The sequence below is a fragment of the Lepidochelys olivacea genome (assembly GCF_965140295.1).
Source record: "Lepidochelys olivacea isolate rLepOli2 genome assembly, chromosome: 1".
NCBI lineage: Eukaryota > Metazoa > Chordata > Testudines > Cheloniidae > Lepidochelys > Lepidochelys olivacea.
Genome location: NC_140411.1, coordinates 215,443,080 through 215,456,508, shown reverse-complemented (window position 1 = coordinate 215,456,508; position 13,429 = coordinate 215,443,080).

The following is a 13,429-nucleotide window of genomic DNA, read 5'->3' as shown; positions in this document are numbered from 1 at the left end:
TCCCCCCTCCTTCTTCTCTTCTGCAGGCTAAATAATCCCAGTTCCCTCAGCCTCTCCTCATAAATCATTTGCTCCAGCTCCCTAATCATCATGTCCTGTACCACCCATAGCCTGTCTCCCTCCCTCCCTCTCTCCCATTTCTTCTAATTTCCTCTCCTGCATTCCACAGTTGCCAATACTTTCACTCTGGAGGCCACGTGGGGCTTTGGTCATATCCCTGTGTGGTTTTCTGAACACACTACAATGAATCACTCTCTTAGATGTTTTTTTTTTTCTGATGCAGACCAGGGGATGGACACAGACAGATCTAGAAACAGAGACACATTGTACATGGCTCTGCTTTCACTTGCACTGGCTGTACACATCTGGAACTGACCTCAGTAGGGCTACTCCTGATTGACAGCAGAGACACAGAGTCCCATAAAGAGAGAAAACCAGAAACATACAGACAGAAACTCACAAATGGAATCGCAAGTCGGGGGCTCCAGGGTTTGCAGCTCCTCTCCTTGTGGAATGTATAAGCCCATCTCCTGCACTCCCCCTAAAGCACAGACAGATGGCAACTCACAGCATGGAGGAAATAGAAGTGGTGGAAACTACTTCTGGGATGTGGAGACATCTCCTCTTCCCTGTCCTGATCATCTGGGACCCAGGTACCAGCCTAGCGATGCAAAGACCTGGGATGGGAAAAGCAGGTGCAGAGTCCCTTGTCCAGGAGACTCACTCATCTCTGAGACTGAGAGGAAGGGGATGTCTGGAACTCATGTCTCATCTGCTTTGAAATCTTGGGAGACAATCATCACAGAACAGGATAATTTGGGGAAAAAATCATCTCTCCGTAGACTGTGAGACCTGTGGAGAGTGATTCCCAGACAGGACATGCTTAGTGCAGCTCCCACTAGTTTAGTGCATGGCAGACTCAACTCAGTTCACAGACAGGACTCATTCAGGAGAGATCAAATGGTTCGCTGAGAGAAGGCAACTCTTTTCCTTTCCTTTCACATTTTATTTGCTTCTGACTTTGTGTTTCCTTCTTTTCTCACTCCCTATATCTCTACCTCTGTCCTCTCATTTTCCTGATGTTGTTTCCCATTTCCTTCCAGCTGTGAGCTCAGCCTATGTGGAGCAGCCCTCTTTCCTCACAGGGTACTCAGGAAACACCCCAACCCTGCAATGTACACTGCAACAATCCAACTCTGACAAGATATACTGGTATTGGCAACAGGGAGGCAGGGAGCTGGAGTGGCTCTTCTATTCTTATGAAGACCATTTGGTGAACTTCACAGCTGAGCCCAGGACAGCCCTGAGGAGGAACAAAAAATAGGACCTAAAATGGACAAACCTTTCACAGTCTGACTCAGCTGTGTATTACTGCACCTACAGCACTGCACAGTGACACAGAGCCCTGAGACAGCCAGCAAAACCCCAGAGACAGAGCGTGATATTGAGACCCTTTGATGACTTGCAACATTTCACATCTCAGGCCCAGCCTACATTAAGGAAGTTCACCATGGAGTAGCCACATTGAACATACCAGAGTAAGATTCACCACTATAAGCCCTGATTTGCATCAGTACAGCACTTTTGTATGAGGGGTGTGTGTCACTATATCAGTGTAGCAACACCACTGCAAATTACTCTCATGCTGGGAGAGCCTAGGCCACAGGTGTGGCTCAGCAGCTGTGGTCATGGCAGGGAGTGGGTTGTGGTTGGAAAGTTCATAGAGAGTAAACTTCACTTAGCAGTGCAGAGCTTGGAATGTTGCTGTGATCAGAGAGCTCCCTCACAGGCACACACTAGTCAGAAGTGCTCTCCCCTATCTCCCTCACCCTCTCATCAGCTCTGCCAGCCAGTCGCTAGAGGGAGCCATGATCACAAGCACTAACCGGACTGTACGCTGACATGCCGCAGACTTCTTAGTATCCTCATCACTTGATGGATAATTTGCTCAGAGCAATAACCTTGAACCAGCTAGGTTTTTATTTAAGAATACTCAGAAATTGAGCAGAATAATTCTTCTGCAATAGCTTGCCGTGTAGACACTCTTATTCTGGAACTGCTGTTCTGCTTCAAATTCAGACCCTACTTTACTGTGGAATAACTTCAGACAAACCCTTAGAGATGATGTTTCTTCTGCTTTCTATTTTCTACTTTCCAAAAAAACAGGCAGACAGACAAACTCTGGCATTAGTAGACATTCACAGAGAGATAGCATAACACTGTCCTTCTGAATACGAGAAAACTGTATTAAGCAATACATGTAACCCATATTCAGCCACTCTGTAAATAATCCAGTGTCAGTAATCCCCTAGACCCTGAACCCTAGACCAGGGTGCCTCTAGTTGAGTGTCAGGAGCCTCTGTCCAGACTTAGAATCTGGTGCCTGCAACACGGCACACGTGTCCTCCCCTCAGCTGCTGTCTTCCCCATTACTATTCCTCAGGATAAATTCTTATTCCCATGTTAGTGAGAGGAAGGCATCACCCAGGAGAAGGGAACCAGAAAACAATCTCCAAAGCGTTCATGAAACTGGCCATCTAGGAGGCAAAGGAGAGGATGACAGAGGCAGAAGTAAGTCTCTCCTCTAAAGTGACACCACAGTGTTTCTCCTCCCACTGCGGAGTGTAGTTACCCTTCCCCTCTCGCTCCCCTCAAGGCACAGACAGGAGGAAGCCTACAGTGTGGAGGAGACAGAGCAGGGGAAAGTTTCCGTCATGTGGAGACATCTGCTCTCAGCACTGCTCCTTTGGGTCCCAGGTACATCTGAGTAACCATGAGGATGGGGGTGGGGCAGGGAGGGCCAGAGTCCCAAGTTGAGGGGACACATTCTTATGACTGAGATTGAGGTATTAGGGGATCTCTAGACATTGTCTGATCCGCTTCAAGACCCTTGGAGGAACCAAGAGAATCACCAAGAACCAGGGACTTGTGGGTAAAAATACACCCACCTGAGACTGTCCCATCCCAGAGTGAATCCCAGATGGGAGACTCCTAGTACTTATCCTGTCAATTCTCTCCACAGGGTAGGGAAATCTCAGCCAAGAATAACACGCAAAGGCCCCTGTTTATTTGCACAGACAAAGTGACTGTCTTGTCCATTTTGTGTCTTTTACTGCATCTCAAGTTTTCTCTCTCTCTTCCTCCACCCCTCACTTGTCCCCTTGTGTTTTTGTAAAAAACAATTCACATTTTTTCCAGGTGTGGGCTCAGCCTACGTGGAGCAGCTGCCCTTCTTCGTGGGGGGCTTAGGAGAATCCTCAACCCTGCTGTGTACCTTGAAACAAACCAGCTGCCAGTACATGTACTGGTACCGGCAGCAGGGAGGAAGGGAGCTGGAGGGGCTCTTCTACTCTCTAGAAGATGGACCAGGAACCAATTTCACAGCCAAACCTATGACAGCCTTGAGAAGCGACAAAAAATGGGACCTTACATGGAAAAGCCTTTCACAGTCTGACTCTGCTGTGTATTACTGCGCCTGCAGCACTGCACAGTGACACAGAGCCCTGAGACAACCACCAAAAACCCAGAGAGGCAGAGGGGGTGGAGATAGAGCACATGTGTGTGCCTAGGAGTCAGAAGGCTATTGAGAAGCCGTGGTTCCCAGATGAAGTGACCGGAATATCTGGGTTGTCTCCAGAAGGTCTGTTGAGAATCCCAAGAACTGCCATATCAAAGCACTGGCTCATTCACACAGTTGGTTTCAAGGTTCTGGGGTTTCTCTCCATTTCCCTCTTTTTCCTTTCCCAATGACTTTCTCTCCCTTCTCTCTGTCTCAGTGCTCTCTGTTATTTTCCTTCCTCTTTTTCTTTATTCCTTCAGATTTATTCCCCTATCGAGTCACTGAGCCTATTCCACTCCCCTGCAATCACACGCTGGCCCTATTTGACCTTCTCTCTTGGCTGCAGTGGCTGCGACAAGTGCCCTGGTGTGTTGTAGGGGGATGGCTGCTGTCTCTGGAGCTGAGTGCCTCTCCCATTCCCTCGTATCTGATCCCATACCCACTCCTTCTCATTGCCGGGGTATTCTGGGGCATCCCCTGCCTCCTGAAGAACACAGCATATTATTTCATCTACTGTGACTGTCTGGCAGTGGGGATCATGCTGATATTAACTCAGATATGCAGTCAAACACATGTGACCCCCCAGATAACTACACAATCGAGAGGTATGCGTGCATTCGGTGCCAGGCGCTCCTGGCCCTCAGACACCGTGTATGGGCTTTGGAGACCAGAGTGGCTGAACTGGAGGAGCTGAAGGAGACAGAGGGGTACATAGATGAGACTTTCCAGGACACAGTAGAACAGTCCCATCCCCGGTCTGACAGCCTCTGTGCTGTTGAGGAGGATGAAAGTCCCAGGGAAGGAGAGCATCTAACTGGAGGAGGGGGAAACAATCCCATAGTAGGTACCCTCCTTCCAGATGATGTTGTGGTATCCTTTTGCACTGAGGATACCATTCCGGGGGAGGGAACTCCAGTTATTAGGAAGAGGCAGGTATTACTAATGGATGATTTGATCACTAGAAACATAGATAACTGGGTTTGCGATGACCAGAAGAACCGCATGGTGACTTACCTGCCTGGTGCGAAGTTTGAGGATCTCTAGAGACATCTAGATAGATTTATGTGCAGTGCTCAGGAGGAGCCGGTGGTCGTGGTCCATGTAGGTACCAAGAATATAGGGAAGGATAGGAGAGAGGTCCTGGAGGCCAAAATTTAGGCTGCTAGGTAAGAGATTGAAGTCCAGGACCTCCATGGTGGCATTCTCTGAGATGCTCCCGTTCCACACGCAGGGCCAGTTAGACAGGCAGAACTGCAGAGTCTCAATGTGTTGATGAGATGATGGTGTAGGGAGGATGGAAAATGATAAAATACAGGCAGGGTCTGATCAGAAACAGTCAAATAAAAAAGAGTCCCATTCAATCACATCATGTAATAGCAGACAGCTAAAAGGAGACAAGTTTTTAAAGTGCTTATATACCGGTGCTAGAAGTCTAAATAATAAAATGGGTGAACTAGAGTGCCTCTTATTAAATGAGCATATTGATACAACAGGCATCACAGAAACTTGGTGGAATGAGGATAATCAATGTGATACAGTAATACCAGGGTACAAAGTATATCGGAAGGACAGAACAGGTCCTGCTGATGGCGGAGTGGCACTATATGTGAAAGAAAGTGTAGAATCAAATGAAGTAAAAATCGTAAATGAATCAGACTTCACCATAGAATCTCTATGGATAGAAATTCTCTGTTCTAATAATAAAAATATAGAGGCTGGGATATATTACTGACCACCTGACCAGGATGGTGATAGTTTGAATAAAAATAGATTGAATAAAAAACTCAATAATAATAATGGAGGATTTCAATTATCCCATATTGACTGGGTACATGTCACCTTAGGATGGGATGCAGAGATAAAGTTTCTTGACACCTTAAATGACTGCTTCTTGGAGCAGCTGGTCCTGGAACCCACCAGAGGGAAGGCAATTCTTGATTGAGTCCTAAGTGGAGCACAGAATCTGGTCCAAGAGGTGAATATTGCTGGACCGCTTTGTAATAGTGACCATAATAGAATTAAATTTAATATCCCTGTGGCAGGAAAAACACCACAGCGGCCCAACACTGTAGCATTTAATGTCAGAAAGGGGAACTACACAAAAATGTAGTTAATTGAGGAGGTTAATTAAACAGGAATTAAAAGGCACAGCGCCAAAAGTGAAATCTCTGGAAGCTGCTTGGAAACTTTTTAAAGACACCAAAATAGAGGCTCAACTTAAATGTGTACCCCAAATTAAAAAAAACATAGTAAGGGAACCAAAAAAGTGCCACCGTGGCTAAACAACAAAGTAAAAGAAGCAGTGAGAGGCAAAAAGATATCCTTTAAAAGTGGAAGTTAAATTCTAGTGAGGAAAATAGAAAGAAGCATAAACACTGGCAACTGAAGTGTAAACATACAAGTAGGAAGGCCAAAAAGGAATGTGAAGAACAGTTAGCCAAAGACTCAAAAAGTAATAGCAATTTTTTTTTTGAAGTACATCAGAAGCAGGAAGCCTGCTAAACAACCAGTGGGGCCACTGGACGATCGAGGTGCTAAAGGAACACTCAAGGATGAGAAGGCCTTTGCGGAGAAACTAAATGAATTCTTTGCATCAGTCTTCATGGCTGAGGATGTGAGAGAGATTCCCAAACCTGAGCCATTCTTTTTAGGTTACAGATCTGAGGAACTGTCCCAGACTGAGGTATCATTTGAGGAGGTTTTGGAACAAATTGATAAATTAAACAGCAATAAGTCAGCAGGACCAGCTGGTATTCACCCAAGAGTTCTGAGAAGCTCAAATGTAAAATTGCAGAACTATTACTGTAGTCTGTAATCTATTGTTTAAATCAGCTTCTGCACCAGATGACTGGAAGATAGCTAATATGACACCAATTTTTAAAAGGGGCTCCAGAGGTGATCCCAGCAATTACCAGCCTGTAAGCCTGACTTCAATAACCGGGCAAACTGGTTGAAACTATAATAAAGAATAATATTGTCAGACATAGAGATGAACATAATTTGTTAAGGAACAACATGGTTTTAGTAAAGGTAAATCATGCTTCACCAATCTACTAGAATTCTTTCAGGGGGTCAACAAGCATGTGGACCAAGGGTACCCAGTGGATATAGGGTACTTAGAATTTCAGAAAGCCTTTGACAAGGTACCTAATCAAATGCTCTTATTCAAAGTGGGGGAGGTTTAGATTGGATATTAGGAAAAACTTTTTCACTAAAAGGGTGGTGAAACACTGGAATGCGTTACCTAGGGAGGTGGTAGAATCTCCTTCCTTAGAGGTTTTTAAGGTCAGGCTTGACAAAGCCCTGGCTGGGATGATTTAACTGGGAATTGGTCCTGCTTTGAGCAGGGGGTTGGACTAGATGACCTTCTGGGGTCCCTTCCAACCCTGATATTCTATGATTCTATGATTCTATGATTCTAAAGTAAGCTGCCACGGGATAAGAGGGAAGGTGCTCTCATGGATTGGTAACTGGTTAAAAGATAGGAAACAAAGGGTAGGTCAGTTTTCAGAATGCAGAGAGGTAAATAGTGGTATCCCCCAGGGGTCTGTTCTGGGACAAATCCTATTCTACATATTCATAAATGATCTGGAGAAAGGGGTAAACAGTGAGGTGTCAAAATTTGCTAATGATACAAAATTACTAAAGATAGTTAAAAGAAAATGTATGTGTATGATAATGTGTACGATAATCAAGGTGGGCCATTTCCAGCACAAATCCAGGTTTGGTTGCTGGTGAGTATTCGCTTCAGGTTGGGGGGCTGTCTGTAGGCAAGGACTGCGTTTGTGTGTGGGGGGGAACCTGGATTTGTGCTGGAAATGTCCCACCTTGATTATCATACACACTGTAAGGAGAGTGATCACTTTTGATAAGCTATTACCAGCAGGAGAGTAGGGTGGGGGGAGAGAAAACCTTTTGTAGTGATAAACACCCATTTTTTCATGGTTTGCGTGTATAAAAACATCTCTGTATTTTCCACAGTATGCATCCGATGAAGTGAGCTGTAGCTCACGAAAGCTTATGCTCAGATAAATTGGTTAGTCTCTAAGGTGCCACAAGTACTCCTTTTCTTTTTGCGAATACAGACTAACACGGCTGTTACTCTGAAACCTGTAAAGATAGTTAAGACCAGGCAGACTGCAAAGTGTTACAAAAGGATTTCTCAAAACTGGATGACTGGGCAACCAAATGGCAGACGAAATGTAATGTTGATAAATGAAAAGCATAATCCCAACTATACATATAACTGGAAAAGCATAATCCCACTGGATTATGGAAAGCATAATCCCAACTATACATATAAAATGATAGAGTCTAAAATAGCTGTTACCACTCACAAAAGAGATCTTAGAGTCACTGTGGATAGTTCTCTGAAAACATCCACTCAATGTGCAGTGGCAGTCAAAAAAGTGAACAGAATGCTGGGAATGATTAAGAAAGGGATAGATAATAGACAGAAAATATCATGTTGCCTCTATATAAATCCATGGTACGCCCACATCTTGCATACTGTGTGCAGATGTGGTCACCCCATCTCAAAAAAGATATATTGGAATTGGAAAAGGTTCAGAAAAGAGCAAGAAAAATTATTAGGGGTATGGAACGGCTTCTGTATGAGGAGAGATTAATAAGACTGGGGGTTTTCAGCTTGGAAAAGAGATGGCTAAGGGCAGATATGATTGAGGTCTATAAAATCATGACTGGTGTAGAGAGAGTAAATCAGGAAGTGTTGTTTACTCCTTCTCATAACACAAGAACAAGAGGTCACCGAATGAAATGAATAGGCAGCAGGTTTAAAACAAATAAAAGGAAGTATGTCTTCACACAATGCACAGTCAATCTGTGGAACTACTTGCCAGAGGATGTTGTGAAGGCCAAGGCCAAGACCATAAAAGGGTTCAAAAAAGAGCTAGATAAATTCATGGAGGATAGGTCCATCAATGGCTATTAGCCAGAATGGGCAGGAATGGTGTACCTAGCTTCTGTTTGCCAGAAGCTGGGAATGAGCAACAGGGGATGGATCACTTGATGATTACCTGTTCTGTTCATTCCCTCTGGGGCACCTGGCACTGGCCACTGTCGGAAGACTGGACAGTGGGCTAGATGAACCTTTGGTCTGACCCAGTAAGGCCATTCTTATGTTCCTCCCTCAGTATCTCTCCCTTATTTCTCTGTTCACACAGCCACTCCTCAGGGAGCAGGACAGTTATCCGGGAGGAGGAAGACTCCTGCTGCAAATGGCATAATGTGCTGGAGATGGGCCCCAACCACTAGCCGAGACTCAAATCAGCACATGAATAGCAAATCCCCCCACCTTCGTGTGTCAGGTCTGCCTCTTTGAAAGACCCAAACTCCATCACTGAATCTGAACACAATGGAAGTTTCGGGAAGTTCCGATCCAAATGTAGATCCAAACTCTGCAGGATTTGTCCCATTTCTAGGTTAAACTAAGATGGAAGAACTATTTCTCATTTCATGTTGCACAACCACAACAAATTATGTTCATCACAGCAGTTAGCTCTGCGAATTAAGAACTGGACCAAGCAACATTTCACATCTCAGGCCCTGCTTACGTTAAGGAAGTACATACGGGAGTAACCAAGTTAAACATATTACAGTAAGATTTACCACTGTAACCCTTGTTTTGCATCAGCACAGCACTCTGTATTAGGGATGTGCATCAGTGTCATTGCATCAGTGTAGCAACACTTCTGCAAATTGCCCTCATGCAGAGAGAGCCTAGGCCACAGGTGTGTGGAGCAGTAGCTACTGTTGTGATAGGGTGTGATAGGGTTAGACAGTCCACAGAGTCACCTTCATTTAGCCCTGGTCTACACTACGAGTTGAGGTCGAATTTAGCAGCGTTAAATCGATTTAATCTTGCACCCGTCCACACGACGAAGCCCTTTTTTTTGACTTAAAGGGCTCTTAAAATCGATTTTCTTACTCCACCCCCGACAAGGGGATTAGCGCTGAAATCGGCCTTGCTGGGTCGAATTTGGGGTACTGTGGACACAATTAGACGGTATTGGCCTCCGGGAGCTATCCCAGAGTGCTCCATTGTGACCGCTCTGGACATTACTCTCAACTCAGTTGCACTGGCCAGGTAGACAGGAGAAGGCCCGCGAACTTTTGAATTTCAATTTCCTGTTTGGCCAGCGTGGCAAGCTGCAGGTGACCATGCAGAGCTCATCAGCAGAGGTGTGATCATGATCCGTGCTATCAGAACTACGTTCCAGTTTTCGAAATGCCAAAACATTTATCAAAATCTCCCAGGGCATGAAGGACCGAGTCCATAACAGGGACCCAAAGCAGTGCCGCGTGAAACTTAAGGAGCTGAGGCAAGCCTACCAGAAAACAAGAGAGGCGAACAGCCACTCCGGGTCAGAGCCCCAAACATGCCGCTTCTATGATGAGCTGCATGCCATTTTAAGGAGTTCAGCCACCACTACCCCAGCCGTGTTGTTTGACTCCTTCAATGGAAATGGAGGCAACACGGAAGCAGGTTTTGGGGACGAGGAAGATGATGATGATGAGGTTGTAGATAGCTCACAGCAAGCAAGTGGAGAAACTGGTTTTCCTGACAGCCAGGAACTGTTTCTCACCCTGGACCTGGAGCCAGTACCCCCCGAACCCACCCAAGGCTGCCTACTGGACCCGCCAGGCGGAGAAGGGACCTCTGGTGAGTGTACCTTTTAAAATACTATACGTGGTTTAAAAGCAAGCATGTTTAATGATGAATTTGCCCTGGCATTTGCGGCTCTCCTGGATGTACTCCCAAAGCCTTTGCAAAAGGTTTCTGGGGAGGGCAGCCTTATTCCATCCACCATGGTAGGACACTTTACCACTCCAGGCCAGTAGTACGTACTCGGGAATCATTGTAGAACAAAGCATTGCAGTGTATGTTTGCTGGCATTCAAACAACATCTGTTCTTTATCTCTCTGTGTTATCCTCCGGAGAGTGATATCATTCATGGTCACCTGGTCGAAATAGGGTTCTTTTCTTAAGGGGACATTCAGAGGTGCCCTTTCCTGCTGGGCTGTTTACCTGTGGCTGAACAGAAATGTTTCCCACTGTTAGTCATGGGGAGGGGGGAGGTGTTAGCCATGCACTGGGGGAGGCAAAATGCGACTTTGGAACGAAAGCACATGTGCTATGTATGTAATGTTAACAGCAAGGTATACCATGAAAGAGTGCACCCATTGTTCTCTAAAATGTGTCTTTTAAAATACCACTGTCCCTTTTTTTTTTCTCCACCAGCTGCTTGTGTTTCAAGGATCACGGGATCTTCTCCTTCCCAGAGGCTAGCGAAGATCAGAAGGCGAAAAAAACGCACTCTCGATTAAATGTTTTCTGAGCTCATGCTGTCCTTCCACACTGACAGAGCACAGACGAATGCGTGAGGCAGACAATCATAGAATCATAGAATATCAGGGTTGGAAGGGACCTCAAGAGGTCATGTAGTCCAACCCCCTGCTCAAAGCAGGACCAAGCCCCAGCTAAATCATCCCAGCCAGGGCTTTGTCAAGTCTGACCTGGCTGGAAAGCACAAAATGACGGGGAGGAGAGGTGGCAGGCTGAAGAGAGTAAGTGGCGGGCTGAAGGGAGGATTGAAGCTGAAAGGTGGTGGCAGCATGATGAGAGGAGGCAGGACTCAATGCTGAGGCTGCTGGAGGATCAAACTAATATGCTCCAGCATATGGTTGAGCTGCAGGAAAGGAAGCAGGAGCACAGACTGCCTCTACAGACCCTGTGTAACCAACTGCCCTCCTCCCCAAGTTCCATAGTCTCCTCACCCAGATGCCCAAGAATGCGGTGGGGGGGCCTCTGGCCACCCAGCCACTCCACCCCAGAGGATTGCATAAGCAACAGAAGGCTGGCATTCAATAAGTTGTAAAGTTTTAAATTTTTGAAATGTTGTGTCACCTTGTCCTTCCCTCCTCCGCCACCCCTCCTGGGCTACCTTAGTAGTTATCCTTGGTAGTTATCCTTGGTAGTTAGCTGTGATCAGAGAGCTCCCTCACAGGCACACACAGGACACCAGTCAGGTGTGCTCTCCCATATCTCCCTCACCCTCTCATCAGCTCTGCCAGCCAGTCGCTAGAGGGAGCCATGATCACATGCATTAACCCATGTGTTACACTGACATGCCCCAGGCTTCTTAGTATCCTCATCACTTGATGGATAATTTGCTCAGAGTAATAACCTTGAACAAGCTAGGTTTTTATTTAGCGATTCTGGGAAACTTACTGGAAGAGCTATTCCAGAATAGCTCCCCGTGAGGAGACTCTTATTCCAGGATAGCTATTGCCCTTCAAATTCACACTCTACTTTATTCTGGAATAACTTCTGACAAAACCTTAGAGATGATCTTCTTCTTCGTGCTTTATCCTAATTTCCAGAAAACAGACCAAAGGACTCTAGTACTAATACACATTCATAGAGAGATAATATAAACCTATCCTTCTGATTATCACAAGACTGTATTAAGCAGTAAATATAATTCACATTCTGTCCTTCTGTGAATAATCCAGCCTCAGTACCTGAAACCCATTAAGCCTCAAGGGGTCACTCTAGTCACCTGTCAGGAGCTCCTGTCCACATCTTCTAGGATATGTGGCTTGCTACATGGCACAAGTCCTCTCCTGTGATAGCATCTTCTCCCTCATCATTCCTGAGGAGAAATTCTCATCTCTGTGTTAGTGGCAAGAAGCCATCATCCAGGCAAAGGGAACAAGACAATAGTCCCTCCAAGGGATTCATGAAACTGGCTGTCCAGGAAGCAGAGAGAGAAGAGGACATAGGCAGCCATAACTCTCTCCATAAAAGGACACCACTTTGTTTCTCCTCCCACTGAGGAGCATATTTGCTCTTCAGCTCGCTTTCAACTTGAGGTTCAGAGAGGAGGAAACCCAGAGTGTGGTGGAGACAAAGCAGAGGAAAGTTACCAGCATGTGGCAATATCTCGTGCTCTCAGCACTGCTCCTCTGGGTCCCAGGTACAGTCTGAATGACCAAAGGAATGGGGTGGGGCAGGCAGGCCCAGAGTCCCAAGTTGGTCCCAAGTTGAGGGACACATTCTTGTCACTGAGACAGGTATGAGGGGATATTTGGAGATCACGTCTCTCATCTGCTTTGAGATGCTGGGAGGAATGGAGAGAATCACCAAGGACCAGAGATATATGAGTTAAAATACACCCACCTGAGACTGTCAGAACCAAGAGTGAATCCCAGATGGGAGACTCCTAATGTACGTCCAGTCAATTCAGTCCACAGGGCAGGCAAATCTCAGCCAAGAATATTGCACAAAGATCCCTGTTTGTTTGCACAGGCAGGGTCTTTTCCATTTTCTGTCTTTTTCTCCTTCTCATTTTTCTCTCTGTGTTTCTCTCTTTCAAACTTTTTTTCTCTCCCTCCTCCACCTCCCCATTTTCTGCATTCACGCGTCCCTCATATTTTTGTCAAGTTTTTTTAATGCTTCTTTTCCAGGTATGGGGTCAGCCTATGTGGAGCAGCAGCCCTTTCTCACAGGGGCTCAGGAGAATCCGAAAACCCTGCAGTGTACATTGAAACAAACCAGCTGCAACTGGATGTACTGGTATAGGCGACGGGAAGGCAGGGAGCTGGAGGGACTCTTCAACTCTCTAGGAAGTGGACCTAGCACCAACTTCACAGCTGAGCCCATGGCAGCCCTGAGGAGCAACACAAAATGGGACCTAACATGGAGAAGCCTTTCACTGTCAGACTCGGCTGTGTATTACTGTGCGTGCAGCACTGCACAGTGACACAGAGCCCTGAGACAGCCAGCAAAAACCCAGAGAGATGGGAGGAAACAGAGGGAGTGCACACACCTATGAATCAGAAGGTTAT